At 44.4% G+C, this 15,664-nt stretch overlaps 1 long non-coding RNA gene across 1 annotated transcript in view; it reads right to left on the reverse strand.

Annotated features, from left to right (window-relative positions):
- Positions 1-4,226: 4,226 nt before the first annotated feature.
- LOC104143243 (uncharacterized) overlaps positions 4,227-15,664 on the reverse strand; it is a 34,348-nt gene continuing 22,910 nt past the window's right edge. Inside the window, exon 4 of the long non-coding RNA XR_693879.2 lies at positions 4,227-5,010. This is a non-coding gene — a long non-coding RNA (uncharacterized lncRNA). The remainder of the gene's footprint in view (positions 5,011-15,664) is intronic.

Below are 15,664 nucleotides of genomic sequence, written 5' to 3' on the forward strand. Positions count from 1 at the left end.
ATCTTAGTATCATAGTTAAATGTAATGTGTTTAGAAAAAAAATACATTTGCTTTAAATTTGTTAAGAATTTTCAAATTCACTTTATAGCCCATGCTAATATAATTGGGCTGTGTTGGCACATTTGGAACACTGTTTATGTTGCTTGAAACACTTATTTATTTAATTGCCGATGTGATGCATATGGCCAAAATCAAATATAGCTAGTTTGGCTAGTCTACTTATTTGTTTACTTAAACTATGGGAAGAAGCATATTATTGTGTCATTTTGTTGTGTGTGTATGTGTATATATAATATAAATATATATATATATAAAGTTATTTTTTCTTTTGGTTAATTTATTATAAGTTGTAACACTTTGCTAGTTTTGTTTGTATATGTCTTAAAATGTTTTCTTATGATACTTAAGTGACAGAGGTATCAAGGTAACTTGTGTAGAAATATTGTTTGATATATTGTCATGTTTGTTGTGAATATTTTTTCTTACTGCACAGTAGAAAAGAAAACAACTGGGTCTTTATTTTAATGTAATTCAGATTGGGGAAAACAGAGCTAAGGGAACAAAATGACTGAGGGGGTGCTCTCCCATGTCCAGTGCACTGATCATTTTAGTATGTTTGTGCTTTGTACGGTTATATATTTAAAACAAAAAAGGGTCATGCTCTTCCCTGAGTACTAGAAACAGTTACTCGCTATGCATAATCTAGTTGATAGTTAAATTTGCTATTGCTTTTCTTGTCTTGTTATATAAAATCTTTTCAATACAAGTTTAGTCTTAATGGTAATAAAACGTTATGGTTATTTATAACTTGTGCTTATTTTGTGCATTTTTTCCATGCTATACCCACTAACTGCATGTAGACTAAGTATTGTTTTTTCACACTGAAGAGGCAAACTTTTGTAGTAGACAAATAACTAAAGCAAAGGCTGCATCATAATTTTATCAGTTTTTTACTTTAACAATGTTAGATTTTAGTTTAAAGGAACACTCATTCAATGTTCAGGGAAACCTTAATACATCATCTGCTATGAATGAGCGCAGTTTGCTGGGAAAGTTTTGATGCATTTGCTAAGCATTAGTGGGGAAGGCATGTCAGAATCTTTTCTCTACGATGTGTTTTACTATCTGAATAATAATAATAATTTAAAAAATCTTTCTTAGGACCAGGCAGTTGTATACTTTAGTTATAATGAATGACTTCATGTTAACCTTGCTAGTTTAGATCATTTCTGAGGGAAAGTATTGTAAATGTTTTTTTCATAACCTTGTTGTGTTTGAATTATTTGTACTTTAATTGTCCAGACAATAAATGAAAGTGTGTAGAATGGCTATGGACTTTCCACCTTTTTAACCGTGTTCAGATGTTTTAGTAATCCCAGCCACACCTCAAATGTGGTAGATGTTATAGTCTGATTTCAGAGGCAAGGTCTTAAAGGTATTAGTCAAACCAGATGAAGCATATTCATTATTTATTTTTCTTTTTGAAGGTTAGAAGGAATCGGACATTTAAGATGTTTAACACCAAATACCAAACTGTAATTGTAATTAACTAACTTTATTTATTTGAATGTGGAAGATACTGAAGGATTTCTACGATATACAGTATTTTTACACAATGAAAATATTGACTCAGTCAATATCAAGATTAAACAAAAGTAGCAAACTTCAGCGTTATACAGTTTTTAAGCCATCATTTAGTTTGACGGAATTTTCTATGAATATGCTATGAATGTCATGCAATATGAAACAGTTTACATATTATCTGCTGTACAACAGTATATATGATCACATTCCAAATTTGATTCTTTTCGCCATGTATTATAACTAGAGTTGATATCTCTTTCAGTTGATTTGTTTGAATCCCTTTAATACAAATATTCACTTCATGTTTATGTTCTGTAACATTCACTAATTGAAAATATGTACCTTGTAACACTGCGACATTGAATTTCATAAATGAGATTAGGAAAAATATATCAGAGGACTGGATAGACTGTGCGGTTCTTCCGCTCCTTCACCTATTAATAAACTTGTGTTTTTGTGAGATTAAGCTCCCATGTTGGTTATAATAATTAATTTCAGGCCGCAGAATGAGTTTGTTCTTAAATTTCAACTTCTTTAATTCATCCTTAAATCAACCTGACTATTCAATGCTGAAACATGGAAGTTATCATTTTGCTTTATTTAAAGACTGCGCCCTGATAAATATATTCCATCTATTCTCGGATAGTGTGTGCATATTTTTATATATATATATATACACACATGCACCTGTGTGTTTGTTTATATATGTATATATATGTGTACATATATACACACACACACATGCATGTACACTTCAGGACACTGCAACATGCAGCAAGCTAGAATAAAATGAAAACTGAACTTTCAATTAAAAATAAATCCATGAGAAATAGTGGTTGTAATAAAACTAACAGATACTACAGCGTACACAGTGTTATTCTAGCACCTATTTTTTTCCCCCATCCTTTCTTCTGCGTTAGAAAAGTAATGAGATGAAAATCACTGTGCAGGCTAGCAGGTAAAGGTAGCAGTATGGCTGCACCAGACACGATGGAGTTTTTCCTGCTCACTTGAGAGAGGCCAGGATTTTGATGCAGATTATTTCCTCCCAAACCCCTTCCGCTTAATCAAAGCTTAGTTATTCATCTGCAACAGCTCAGGGATGTAAGATACCTATTTCTCTTTTCTCCCCAGTTAGCAAGCCTGGTGCATAACTGGAAAATCACCTGGGGGAGGGAGTTGCGAGCGCGCCCCCACTCCAGCCGACCTCCGTCGCAGTGAGGGAAGGACTCTGCAATGAAAGGGAACAGCAGTATGCTGAAAATTATGATTGGCACATCCAAGAGAGCAGTGAGCTACCTTTAAATTTTTACTGGGGGAAGTCAACTTACCTAGTGACACTGAAACTGTGACAATCGAGCACAGACACATAGGCCGATACAATTCATTGTTTCCATCAGAGTGGCCTGGACGCGTGGCTCCTTACTGTGGCTTTTAACTGAGTACTGCCTGCTGAGGCTTAGGGTAATGACTGGGGAGAGGCACATGCAGAAGGTGCCGCGAGGAACCCCTGTCTCCATCAACTGCAGGAGGAGTCAGGAAGGGCTGTCACCTTGCACATCTCAGTTAAATGACCACAGGCAGATGATGTAAATCCAGCTCAACATGTGATCACATAAACTTTGCTCCCTGCCCTGAAGATCTCACAGACTGAGCTAGCCAGACCGCAGCCATTCATTGTACATCCAGTGCTAAATGAGAGAGCGGAGCCAGCATAACTTCAGGAAAGCGTTGCTATCTCAGACTAGTCTGGTATCTCTCTTTCAAAACCAACTGACTTTATAAACCCAGGAGACATAACAGGACATAGCTGAACATCAGTAAATCACATGGGGGCAGACAACTTCTGCAGGAAGCTGGGGAAAAAAAAGCAACACCCTGGGGTGCTGCATGGGCACATGAGATGGCCGAGGCACTGGTGCGGTGCAGCTTCCCCCATCCCCAAACACGCTAAACAAAGCCCCTTCGTCCCAGGTGTAGCACAGTGGTGCCATCATCCCCAAAGGGAGTGATTTAGCTATTTGTCAATACACTCACATGCGAATCGCATTGGGACCCTTCCAGCCTGGCCAGCTTCCTACCTGGCCCGAGCTCAGCAGAGCGCTCCCGCTGCGTCAGGTCCTTCCCTTCAAAGGGAGGAACCAACTGCCCTCCGTTTCACTTCTGCTTGCCCAGGCCCTGCCCCTCGGGCAGGCGGCACAGCCAAACGTGGGTCTGCAGCCTTAGATCGGTATCCCGATGTCCTGTTTAACTCAGTGACCGCTAAGGCCGTCCCGTTCCCCCCGAGGGCCCAGAGAGGTGTCCAGCAGACACCTCTTTGTGTGGCACCTCTTCCCTCAAGACAGGCAGCACACCAAGGCTCCCATGCTGGGGAGCCACGGTAGCCACAAAATGAGCACTCAAAAACCCAGGGACACTATTTCCCCACTCGCGACGGGCGCCCAGCTGCGGCCGTCCTTGCAGGAGCTGCTCCCTTTCTCTCTTTCACCCCCCAAGACCCGAAGCCCAGGTGCGCGGGACAGGCTGCGGCGTGGTTGCAAGGCACCCGTGAAAGTCTTCATAAAGACACGAGGCTTTATCAAATTAGCAGGAAGCAAAAATAAAATCCCCGAAACTTTGCAAATGAATGTAAGCAATGCCAATGAAAGAGCAATCATTTAAAAATAAATCCTTGATAAGGAAGGAAACCCACCAAAGGAAAAGGGGCTTAAATCTGAGGCCTCTTCTGTACTGGGTATAAATGCACACTGATTAACTGCCTTAGCAACCTTTTTCATAGCAACATCTGGGGAAACTGACACTGAGGCCCAAAATACTTATTTTTATTTAAGTGAATTTTAAACACACACGATCATTAGCTCTTCAGACTGAGCATCATGACTGACGAGAGCTGCCACTATCCATTTGCTTTAAAGAAGCACTTAGACTTTTCTTCACTTGCATTTTGTTTGAATTGCACAGGTCCTATCAAAATGATATGCAAGAATTAGCTTTTCATAAACAATACAATTCTGATTTTAAATCAGCACATGAGACACTTAATTAATTTTGTAGGATACGGAATCTGTTGCAAATATACAGCAGTACACCCACACATCACCATCTGCTGTGGAGAATTAAATGTACAACTCACAAATGAAATCCTGCAAAGTTGGTGCAAAAAGGTCCTTGCTTGAATTTAAACAAGGCTGTGGAAACCTGCAAACACATTGCAAAAGATCATGAAAACAATAACAAATTTGTCCATCTGTGAGTCAGTTCTAGCAGGGTTGGGGTTTTTTTGTTTTGTTTTTAATACTGGTATATTTGCAATAATTGCTGCAGCTTACAATGCACATTCCATAACATGCATTTCAGATCTTCTCGTGAGCAGAAGTCATTCATGTAGGCACTCTGAACAGGCTCCGTTACTCTAGATCAGGTGTTCTAAGTTTGGGGAGGGAAAAAAAAAAAGAAAGAAATTCCACTTTTTTAATATTGGATTTAGCCACAATTTTTAAAAATTGGCAAATATGGCAATTGTTTTGGATGTTATATTATTAGAATTATTAACAGACACTGTTCTACTGCGGTGAGGAAAAATAAACATCAACAACTACTGCTGCCATGGAAGAACTCTAACAAACACAAATATCTGCAACCTTTTGACCTCACTGAAGCCATGCTTTCTTTTTCTAATCTTGACTCCTCATTTTCTTTTTTAAGATACTGATTTAAAATGAGCTCAGGATTTTACACCTAGCAGAACCACGTGACACTAAGTACTGTACCCTGAGCTCCTGCACTAAGGCAAGTACCTTGATACAACACAAAGAATGTTTCCTCGCTCATTGCCAAAAGAGCCCTTTTCCCTTGGTCTAATATGTACCAGTAAAATACAAGGGTATGTATGAGGAGGCTAGAGAGGTATCTTTGTACAGTTTGAGCCCCTACCTTTTCAGAGTGCTTAACGTTAAACCCCAAGAGACCTGAGACTGCCGAGGGCCCGCTGGAAGCAGCGGGCTGTGGATGAACCCAGTATCTGCTCCTCGTAAATGCTCACCAGGCGCGTACCTCAGGAGCATCGCCTTTGGCAGCTGTACGATGACTGAAGCTATACCAGTAGACCCTGAAATACAGAAGTCCTTCCCATTTTGTTTTTAAATAGTGAGTCAGGAAAACATGCCAGCATTTTCGGGCATTTTCTGGTGGTTATTGTTTCATTTTGCCAATACAAGACCTATAAACACTGCCTCAAAACAGGCATATGATGCTATAAAGGCCAATAGGATCTGAACGTCTACATCCGCATCGCCGGCACCATGAAGTTATGTATGACATATAAGAGACTTGCATGACAGCATTCCCTTGCCCCAGCCAAAAATGCTCTAAATTGTTCTTACAAGTTTTAGCAGGTTTTTTTTTTTTTGGAAAATGAGGCGATATTTTAGACCCGTCCTTTATATTTCCTAAATCCTTTCTGAGATGCATGTTCTTTTTAACATACATTTAGCCCCCCCACACACACCTGGGAAGTATTCTCAGGATACACACACGCAGGGTATAATTTATGCTGAGGGGCCTGTTACATGTTCAACTCAGATAAAGTACACCAGTAATTAAGAAATGCAGCATCAGAGGTACAGCTTGCATGTAAATTTGCAGAAAGTCTACCAGCTGAATGAATGCCACTAAAGAGTATTTGAAATCACTACCTAATCAGAACACTATACACATATAGTCATTGCCAGCATTTTATGAGGAATATTATCTGCTTCATGAAAAATGAGCCTTGTCAAAGGGGCGGAAGTGTGCGTATATGAAGAGAGCCCAAATATAAGTGTCACGAGGGCAGTAGTTAGGCAGCTAGGAAAGCTGTGAGCAAGAACGTCCTAGCTCCAGCTGGAGGCCATCTCCAGCAAAGCACCAAGCTGCCCGCCCACGCTGAGCAGCAGTTGAAGGTAGAAAGATCCCAGCATTAGCACAGTGCAGCATTAGCACCAAGGAAAGAGCAGGAAGACACGAGGACCGCATCTAATGTGGCTGGGGATGGCAAGCAAAAGAAGCCAGGCAGTCTATCTAGCAGGAAGTTATACTCTCAAAGTTGCTTTACCACCAGTGCAGCCACAAGAGGAAAACGGGAGCACTTCTAGAATGCCAGGGTATGAACTACCTTGCCACAAGTTTTCAAAATAAGAGGGGCAGGAAGAAAAAAACCTTCTCCTGAACATGTAAAGGGCAATTTATCAAGAAAAAAGAGAGGTTTCTAGGGCATATGTTTTATTTGACACTTACTGGAGGCTCACTGTATGATGCATCCTGCCCATTGGTCCTGCAAATGTCTCCTCTTCCCAAGAGGTCTGGGAGGCACTGGGAGAAGGCCCTTGCTTCCTGTCGCCAGCCTGTCTCTGGAGAAGGAAACCCTCCAAGCCAATTCAAGACGCTGGGCAGTGACTCCCCCCCCCCCCCCCCCCGTCCCACCCACCCATAACTCTGCTCTCTGGCCATGTGCACCAGATGGGACCAGTGCTTTTTGTCATTGAGTTCAACTCCCCCCACTCTGCAATAGTGGCAGTCCCTTGGCTGGCTCTTTAGCTGGCATACATAAACTGCCACTGCTCCTTTGAAGGACCCAGCAGTCGTTCTCTGTTGGGAAACAAAGAGAAGTTTGGTTTAAAGAAACCAAACAAACAGCCAATGGAGCCCTGCTAAGAGCTGAAGACCCAGCACCTGTGGCTGCTGTCTTCTCCATCACCTTTCTACTCCCAGCCTGGACTGTCTGGCAAGCAAAGAGAGCGGGAAGGAGGTAAGGTCTTAGGAGACTGGTTCAGTCAGGAAAGTGGTGCCTGGAGAAAACTTCTCATCAGTGGTGCCTTCCTGTCCTGCGAAAGAGCTGAATCCTGGTTTACAGGACTGCCAGCTCACTGCTCCAGTCTACCAAACCTGGTAACGTCTGTTCTCCTCCCCTTGCCCCATCAGCCCTGCTGTCCATCACTGCTCAGACTCCCAGGCAGAGGAAGTCAGTCCTCTCCACCTTCCTCGCCTTAGCAATGCCAGGTTTCCTACTCCCTGCTCGTGTCCTTGCAGTCCCTCTTAACTCCCAGAGCTGTAACCACCTCTCCCCACCACCTCCTGAACACGGCTTGTCCCCCTGAGGCCCTTTGCTGCCACATCAGACGCAAGGGTAGCCACTGCCGTGCCGTGCCAGCAGTACCAGTGGCACCACTGAGCTGGGCTGTGTGCAGACATGGGTGCCCGAATGGCAAAGGTGGTCCAAGTGACGACGGAGTGTTTCTGCAAAGTGCTGAGGAAATACCTCAAAATGCAAAGAGTCCAGACTGCCTCAGCAGCCTGTGGGGGCTTGCTCAGTGAGTCTTTGCCTGACAGACCATAGCAGAGAAAGCCATGACGACATCTCTGCCAAATTCTCCCTGCTAAGTCAGCTGGTCAAAGATTTTGTTTTGCTTTTTCAGAGGGTGAGTGAAGTGTCCTTGAATCATTGTCTAGAATAATGGGAAAAGGAGAGCAAGCAGCTTTTGTGCCAAACCTCTTCTGTTTCCTCCAGAGTGTGACTGTGCTGCACTGTGAATGATCATATTAACATATATTAGAAGAGTTCATGTGCTGGTAACAGAAGAGATTGTCAAACTCAGTTCATCTATTGAAATGCGCAAAGTAGTAGTACCTTCTCAGCTAAATTGAAAAGAAGAGAAGACACCAGATAGGTTGTTCATTGTCTAAAACTAGTACCTCTTTGGATACACACACACACACAGTTCAATATGACCTGACTACATGTGTATTTGCAATGTTAAAAGATAAAATATAGTTCTATACCATGTTATAAACTAAGTTTGTGCAAAGGAACAGATTTTTAAAGCTAAGTTAAAAGCTCTTGAGAATAAGAGGTTTATAATGGAAATGCTGACAGACTCTTAACTATAGCACTGGGATCTCTCTTGCTATTATGACCAGATAAACCAACAAGGTAATTCAATGTAGTGTTCCAGCTCCGAGACACAAACATACTCCTTCTGGTCCCAGGTGCTGAGGGAAAGTTAAATATAAAACTTAATGAAACTGCAGTGCCTGACTACGGAGCTGGATGGCTCCCCCTGCACTAGGGAGAGGCGAATTTCTCTCCCGGGAGGCGATCTAAAAGGCAAGTAGTGACCGGCTGATTCAAGTGCAAGTAGTGGCTGGAGCATTACGAAGTTTTCCTCAACTAAAGCCAAGTGGCTGGGTAACAAAGCTTGCAGAAAGCTGTAGAGCCACTGTACATGTATTAGACCCAAGAAATAAATATAAATGGAGAGCCCTTCCAGTACACCCCGCATGAGGGATGCTGAGAGCATGAGCAACACTCACAGAGGCTATGGGGCATACACCTGCCTTCTCTCCTTGCAGAACTGCTCCCAAAGTCCTTGGTTTATCAAATCAAGTACCAGTCAATCCAACTGACTCAAAATGCGATTACTGCAGAGAAGCTCAGGTGTGAATGGACATTCAGAGTCATCGCCCCGTTCCCAGAGCTCTTCCTCTGGGGTCAGAGGAAGAAGGTACCACAGGAGTCTGCGCAAAGCTTGCACGGCAGCTCTCTAGCTTGCATCCAAATAGATGACATAACCACAGGGAGCAGAAGTGCAGTTTTTGCCACACTTTAACACCTAGAAAGATTTGCTACTCCTTTTTGTGCCAAGTATAAAACTTCCGAGACTACCAGGAGGCGCATGCACCTCCTCTACCTACATGTAAAATCCTGAGCAGACCTTCCGAGGTTGGTGGGCTGGTAGCACTGCCTATTGTCAAGACCGTCTGACATTTCCAATTACAAGACTCTACTCTGAGCTGCTTATAACTGTCATATTTTGACCAGTAACTTGTCATTTTCCATTCTGGGCATCTGCCTCAGGCTGAATTTTTTTGGAAAGCTTCAGCCAAAACAATATAGCTATTCCCAAGAGCAAGGCCAGGGAACAATGCAGTGTTTTGTAGTAGTAAAAGAGAAAAAGAATTGACATCCTCTTCTTTAAGATGCACCATGGCTCCTCACGCTTTGAATAGGGAAGTAGAAATTTAGTAGACTGGTGACCTTTGCATTAGGGATGTGCCTTTCATTAGTGCTGTGAATATCCAAGTAAGCGTGGCCAAGTGAACACATCTGAAAAAAAAAATCCAATCAGACCTCCTCAGCAGAGACTTTCTTGAAAGGGAACAGCTAAAAGCACTGAGGATCCTTTCCCAGTTCAGCTCATCTTCCTTTGCTCAAAGCTCCAGAATGGAGTAGCTCCATCCCCTGCAAAGCACAGAGCATCTAATCCCCTGTGCAGAGCAGACTTCTCACGCAGTGTCCACCAGGAGTTGTTGGATACATGTTAACTCCAGCCAGAGGATCAAAGCAAGATATTCCCTATGGTGACAGTTCTTCATTGCTATGCTATGGGTGCAAAAAGCCCCAGCTCTGGATGACCTGTATTCCGGCAACCAGACCACAAGCAGAAAGAATTAAGCCAGACTGGCACGGAAGCGAGGAGAGAGCAGACTTGGGCCAAGATCCAGGTGGAACTGCAGCTGAAAGGACAGGCAGGGACAGTCAGACAAGGCTGATGGGTTGGGCAAAGACGATGGGACTGAGCAACAGCACCAGTGTGGGGAAGGCTGGTGCTGAACAGACAAGGGCACTGAGCGGAGGAAAATGAACATAAAAAATGGGGATTGAGACTAGCCAGGCAAAGAGGTGGGGTGAGAAGAGACAGACTCAGAACAAGGAAAGGATGGGGGTAATGGGCAAAGCGATTTGATCCATCAGAGCTGCCAGCTTTGCAGACGCGGGAATGGGATCCAGGATCCTGAGGCTCTCCCTCAGGGAGGCTGCCAAAAGGCTCTGCGTGATCCTGCTATGCCCAGTTGGAAACTGTAGGTTTTACAGCTCCTAGCACTGCATGGCTTTTCCTAGGTTCCCATCCCACCAGCATGAATGGCAGCTGGAAGTGCTCTGCATCCTTGAAATCAGGCACCAAAATGAACAACATACATTTAGCAACCCCATGAGAAACGTCTGGGTTAAACGACCTTCCCAGGCTTGCAGAGGAGCCTTTTGGCAGATCCCGCGTGCTGCAGGGCACCGTTCAGTTGTCTGAGGTGCGACATCATCCCGCTCCCAGCTGCGTTCACCACGTACCCCTCCACTTCTACGGCAAATGCGGCAGGGACCTGGAGAACATCGCTTGCCCTACTAACCAGACCTAGTTCATGCTCAGGGCCAGCCTCTCCCGTCTATTGAGCATGGCAGGAGTCCTGCAGGAAGAACAACATGTGAAACTGTTTAAAGACGGCGACATTATGTGTATGTATAAGTGATTTCTCAGGCAGCTTTTGTTCAGGGAATCCCTTAATTTTAAGTATGGGAATTGAGGGTCCTTAATTGTACCCTCTGATTATGGAAAGCTGGGAGAGAAAAGGTGGAGGGCGTTTTCCTTCTTGAAAGTGGTCTTCAAATGGCTCGTCCTGCCTTCACAAAAAGCTGATGTTTACTACTGCAATACCTTTATTTTGAAACTGAGTTCATCTGCTGTAAGAAATTACGCAGACCATTAATTTTGGAAACCAATGCTGGAGAGATCACGAATGTTAAGAATTCTAATTATGTTGGGTCTGGGAAATTTAATGAATAAAAGAGACTTTTCATAAGCATCTCAAGCCATAGTATTTTAATACCATTGGCATTAATTAAAATATCTGGAATTTTTAAAGGATCCCCAACCCTCTCCCTTTAACCTTTTTTACTTCTAACATTAGAACAGAAGCATCATTTTGCTAAAGCCACCAAAAAAAAGGTTTTTTGTGATTGATCGTCTCATTTATAATCAAGTCATGGCATGAACAATCTTTTGCTGAAATTTTGTTTATGCTTCAAAAATCCCCCCCGCCCCGCCATAATTTCTTCCCCACCCCCAGCTCCCAAGCCCTAGCAGGCCTGGAGTTGTCTTCCATACAGGGCCAGGAAAATAAAAGTCCAGATGATTTGGGACTGTGCAAGGGACTGAACTCTCAGTGTCTGATTAATGATACTATCCATCTCAGAAGATAGTGAATCCCTCCTTTAGAGCTTAGGGGAAAAAAATAGACTAACCTTTGAGTTCATGCTTCATCTTCCACTGGCATCAGTGGCTTTCTGCACGCCGCTGGGGTCTGCAGCTCGGTTTGGCAGTCACAGGGGGTCAGAGGCAGCAGCAGCGCCGGCTTTCTTCCCTCGCAATTCAAAGTGGCAAAGACACCAGGAGAGAAGGGGGCACCTGGTTTTCTGCAGACTGCTTTGTAGGCAAGGTGGGTTCAGTGCCTAGTCCTGTACAGCTGACAAAAGCCCTGGCTTTTCTAGGGGACATCGTGGCACTACGGGGTGGGCGGATCATGACAGTCTCATCTCAGCGGCGATGAATGCAAAGGCTGGAGAGAGCACTGCCATGACTCTAAGCTCTTGTGAAGTGGACTTACTCCCTGACCTGCGAGTTCAAATGAGCTCAGAAACATAAAAGGCTCCTTTTGTCTCTGATCTTAAGCTCACAGTTTTTTATTTGGATCTTTTTTAAGTATCTAAATATATAGTCACTTTGCTAGTTATTAATAGTGGTACCTCACCTTATTTGATGCTATTCTCACTTCTTAGAGTGTCTAATTAAAGGAGGGATACAGGAACTGCCATGTGCTGCTGAGCCACATGCCTTAATTGAGAAAATGGAGCCAGTGGGTTTTCTGGCAGCTGGAAGTGCCATCGACTACATCTCTGATGTAACCAGAACAGTTGCCGTTGCTTGGTCAATGCAAGGTCAGAGGCAGCAAAACATCAGGGGCAGTGAAGAAGCTGACATGCCTTCAGAGGCACTTAAACAGGTATTTTCTCTAGAAAAGGCCAAAATTGTAGCTGTCTGAAAAGCTAAAACAGCATTTTGCAGTGGATCAGGAGAAGCAGAGTTTCCACTAGAACAGCAAATAACAAAAAGAGGAGGTTGCTTTTTATTTCCACCAAACTGGGAACAGTCTCCTCTGTCTCAAAGGTGCTTGGCTAGAAAAAAGGCTGCTCCTGTTGAGATGCTGCACAACGGTGCGTTGCAGAAAAGAGGCAGGTCACTGCTTCCTGGCAGCATTTTCTCCTCTACGGCAAATATGCCAATTCAGCAGGCTTCCCAGCTTGCTTGTGCTTATTTCTGTGCCGGGCACAGCCAGGTGTCACACAGGTGAGGATGCACATAGACATACAGGAAGCCCAGGGGGCTTTTATCTATTTTCTCCATGTGGCTGAGAGAGCACTCAAAGACGCCTGCTAATTTTGTGTGTTCGGTGCCGTGGAGAAGAAAATCAATGTGGGAACTACAGATGGCTTCAGTGCTATAAGGAAATCTAGGCTCCTTTCTGACAGAAATAAAACTAATTTATTCTTAACGGCTTAACTTTACTGGCCATTAGGTTTTGTTTCATTATTCAAAGGTAAACACTGAGAAAGCACTTTGTGAACACGGCCGGTTCTTTCAGGGGGAAGGAGGTGAGAACCATTTGTGTCTCCTTCCTGACACTTGGTTTAGTGATTCCCCACGGTTTCGGGACGCTTTCCTTCTGAAACGCGTCCGAGGCAGAACTCTCTTTAACATGGCTCTGTTTTCCAGGCCTTGGGCTCCAGTATCATTTCGACATTTACTCCGCACTCAGGGCTGATCAGCCATCCTGAAGTGTTTGTCTCATCGTCTTCGAGGCTGCCCCCCCGCCCAGGAAAGCAGCAAGGGACAAGCTTTCTGCTCTCTGCAGGTTCTTCTCCCAATAAGCCAGAAAATAATGTTTGTTTCACTCATATTCTTAGCTAGCGAGGGACTCCCCACCAAGACCCCCCGCCCTGGCAATTGCTGACTAATCGTGCCTGCAGCAAAAGTAATCCAAACGAGGAGTTATTCAGCAGCGGCAGAAGGACCCATTAAAACAGATTATGCTCTCTGCTCCCTTTCAGACCTCATATTACAAGACCGGGCTGCCCGGGCCCTGCTCCGGGGCACACACACTCAGTGCTGTGCAAAGCCGCCCTGTGGTGTCCGCTCCGTGGCTCTGCGAGGCTGTCACCTACAGCAAAGGGCCAAGCAAAAATCAGGCCAGCCAGGAGTGGCTGCCGCCAAGTGACTTGGGTGATAAGGTGAGGCTTAGAGGCAAGATATACCAGGAAGTTGTTGTGGCTTTTTAGCTTTCTAGCCCCTGGCCCGCAGGCAGCAGCGCAGCTCTTACAGCTTGATTCGACTGAGCCTTCCTCTGAAGGGAGCAAACCTGACGGTATGCGGTCCTGGAGCTTCACCCGTGGAGAAAGAAACCGCACGGCAGCGATGCCCAGAGGTAATCCAGCCTAGAAACGCAGTTGCTGCCAGGCACAAGGAAAGACCTCGGCCTGGGGAGTGAAGCAGGATTTCTGCAGGCCATATGGAACAAGCAGTTTGTATTTACGTACCTTCCCCCTCGCAGCAGCCTGGTTGCAGGCCTTCCTGTCTACCTCAGGCACGCGGCCAGGCGCTGGGGGTTCGGTTGCCCCTGTGAAGTCTCCATCTCTTCTTCCAGGCCTCGACCTTCTGGAGCGGGCTGTGGATGCTGTGCTGACCCCCTCTCGCCGCTTTTATTCAGATGCTGAGCCTGCTGCGGGGACCCCTGCGGGTGCCCGTCTCTCTCCAAAGGAAGCTACCTGTGCTCTTCCGTTCAGTGCCTAAGTGCAAGCGCGGGTCCGGCAGTTATGTTTCTTGGGCGTAGGAAGCCCGTCCGACTGCAAGGATAACAACCCTCCTCCCGAACCGTGGCAGGAGCTACAGTGTGTACGGGGCACGTTACGGGGCCGAAACAGGCTGGAGCCGACATGAGCTATAGGATGAATGAGAGCGACCTAGTAGTTACCTTAGCTGGACAGTGAATCAGCCATCATTTCTGGGCTGGAAAGCACTGCGGCGCACTTAATGGTAAGTGGCTACATCTTGCGAGACTTCCTCTCTCCACTTAGTTTAATTGTGTAACACTAAAAAGTCACAGCCTAAGCCAGTAGCACGGGAGTGCGCAAAATGTACCTATTTACCTTGCAGGTTTTTAAACATACAGAATTCAAATAGGTTATGTAAAGCAGCAAAAATCTACACAATTTAAATTGCCCTGACTTCTGAAAGCTGCAGGTTCCAGGACCTGAAAGAAAGCCTGCAGCTAGACTGAGTATCCAAGGGAGGTCCCTTTTGGCATACAAAGATCAAGCATTAACTGAAATTCAAACATACCCTTACGCCTAGTTTTTATCTAATTTCAGTTTCACGCAAAATAATGTTGCCCTAGAAATAAAATTTCCCCATACGTCTGCCGCAGCTCTACAATGGCCATTTAGTGGAGCAGTAAAGCAAAGCACTAGGCACTTGACAGCTCTCTTTGTGTCCCTCTCAACATGCGCTCTCGTTCTAGAGAGCAACTGCCACGTATTCCAACAGGGTTGCTTTGCTTTCCTGAAGCAGTTACATGACTTAAGAGCTTGGTCATCTTTGCTGCTAATAGGAATTGTATATAGAAGCAGGACACAAGTAGAAAGCACTGCACATTAAAACCTAGCTAGCTCAGGACACCGGTAATATGATCTACACAGCTCTGCAAAATGAATTTTTATGATTTTCCCAGCTGAACATGGTTGCATTAATATTTCATTACTAGATTTCACTATGATTTTGGTCCTGTTACTGTCTCAACCAATTTATTGCTTGAGAAGGTTATTTTTAATCTTCAGCAGTAACCGAGAATATACCCTTAGAAAACCTTTCCCAGTGTGGAATTTCTTTGCTGTTTCATTATAATTGAGGTGAGGCTGTATCCAACAGCTCTTTATGAGAACAAAATATATATTGCAATTTTAAGTGGGGGAGGGAGCCTTATCTCTCAGTTCAAAAGTCTATGTTATCCACTTGTCTTAATTTTGAATGATAGAATTTCAGAAATTAAGAGTAGGGAGGACGAGTTAAAAAGACGTGATCTTATACAAAGAGGCTGGGTTTAGCCCTGAGCACTCGGTCCAGCTGGCCTCTGGGGCACTATAGCACTTGAGCTCTAGTAA

Source organism: Struthio camelus, chromosome 8, assembly GCF_040807025.1.
Source record: "Struthio camelus isolate bStrCam1 chromosome 8, bStrCam1.hap1, whole genome shotgun sequence".
Taxonomy (NCBI): domain Eukaryota; kingdom Metazoa; phylum Chordata; class Aves; order Struthioniformes; family Struthionidae; genus Struthio; species Struthio camelus.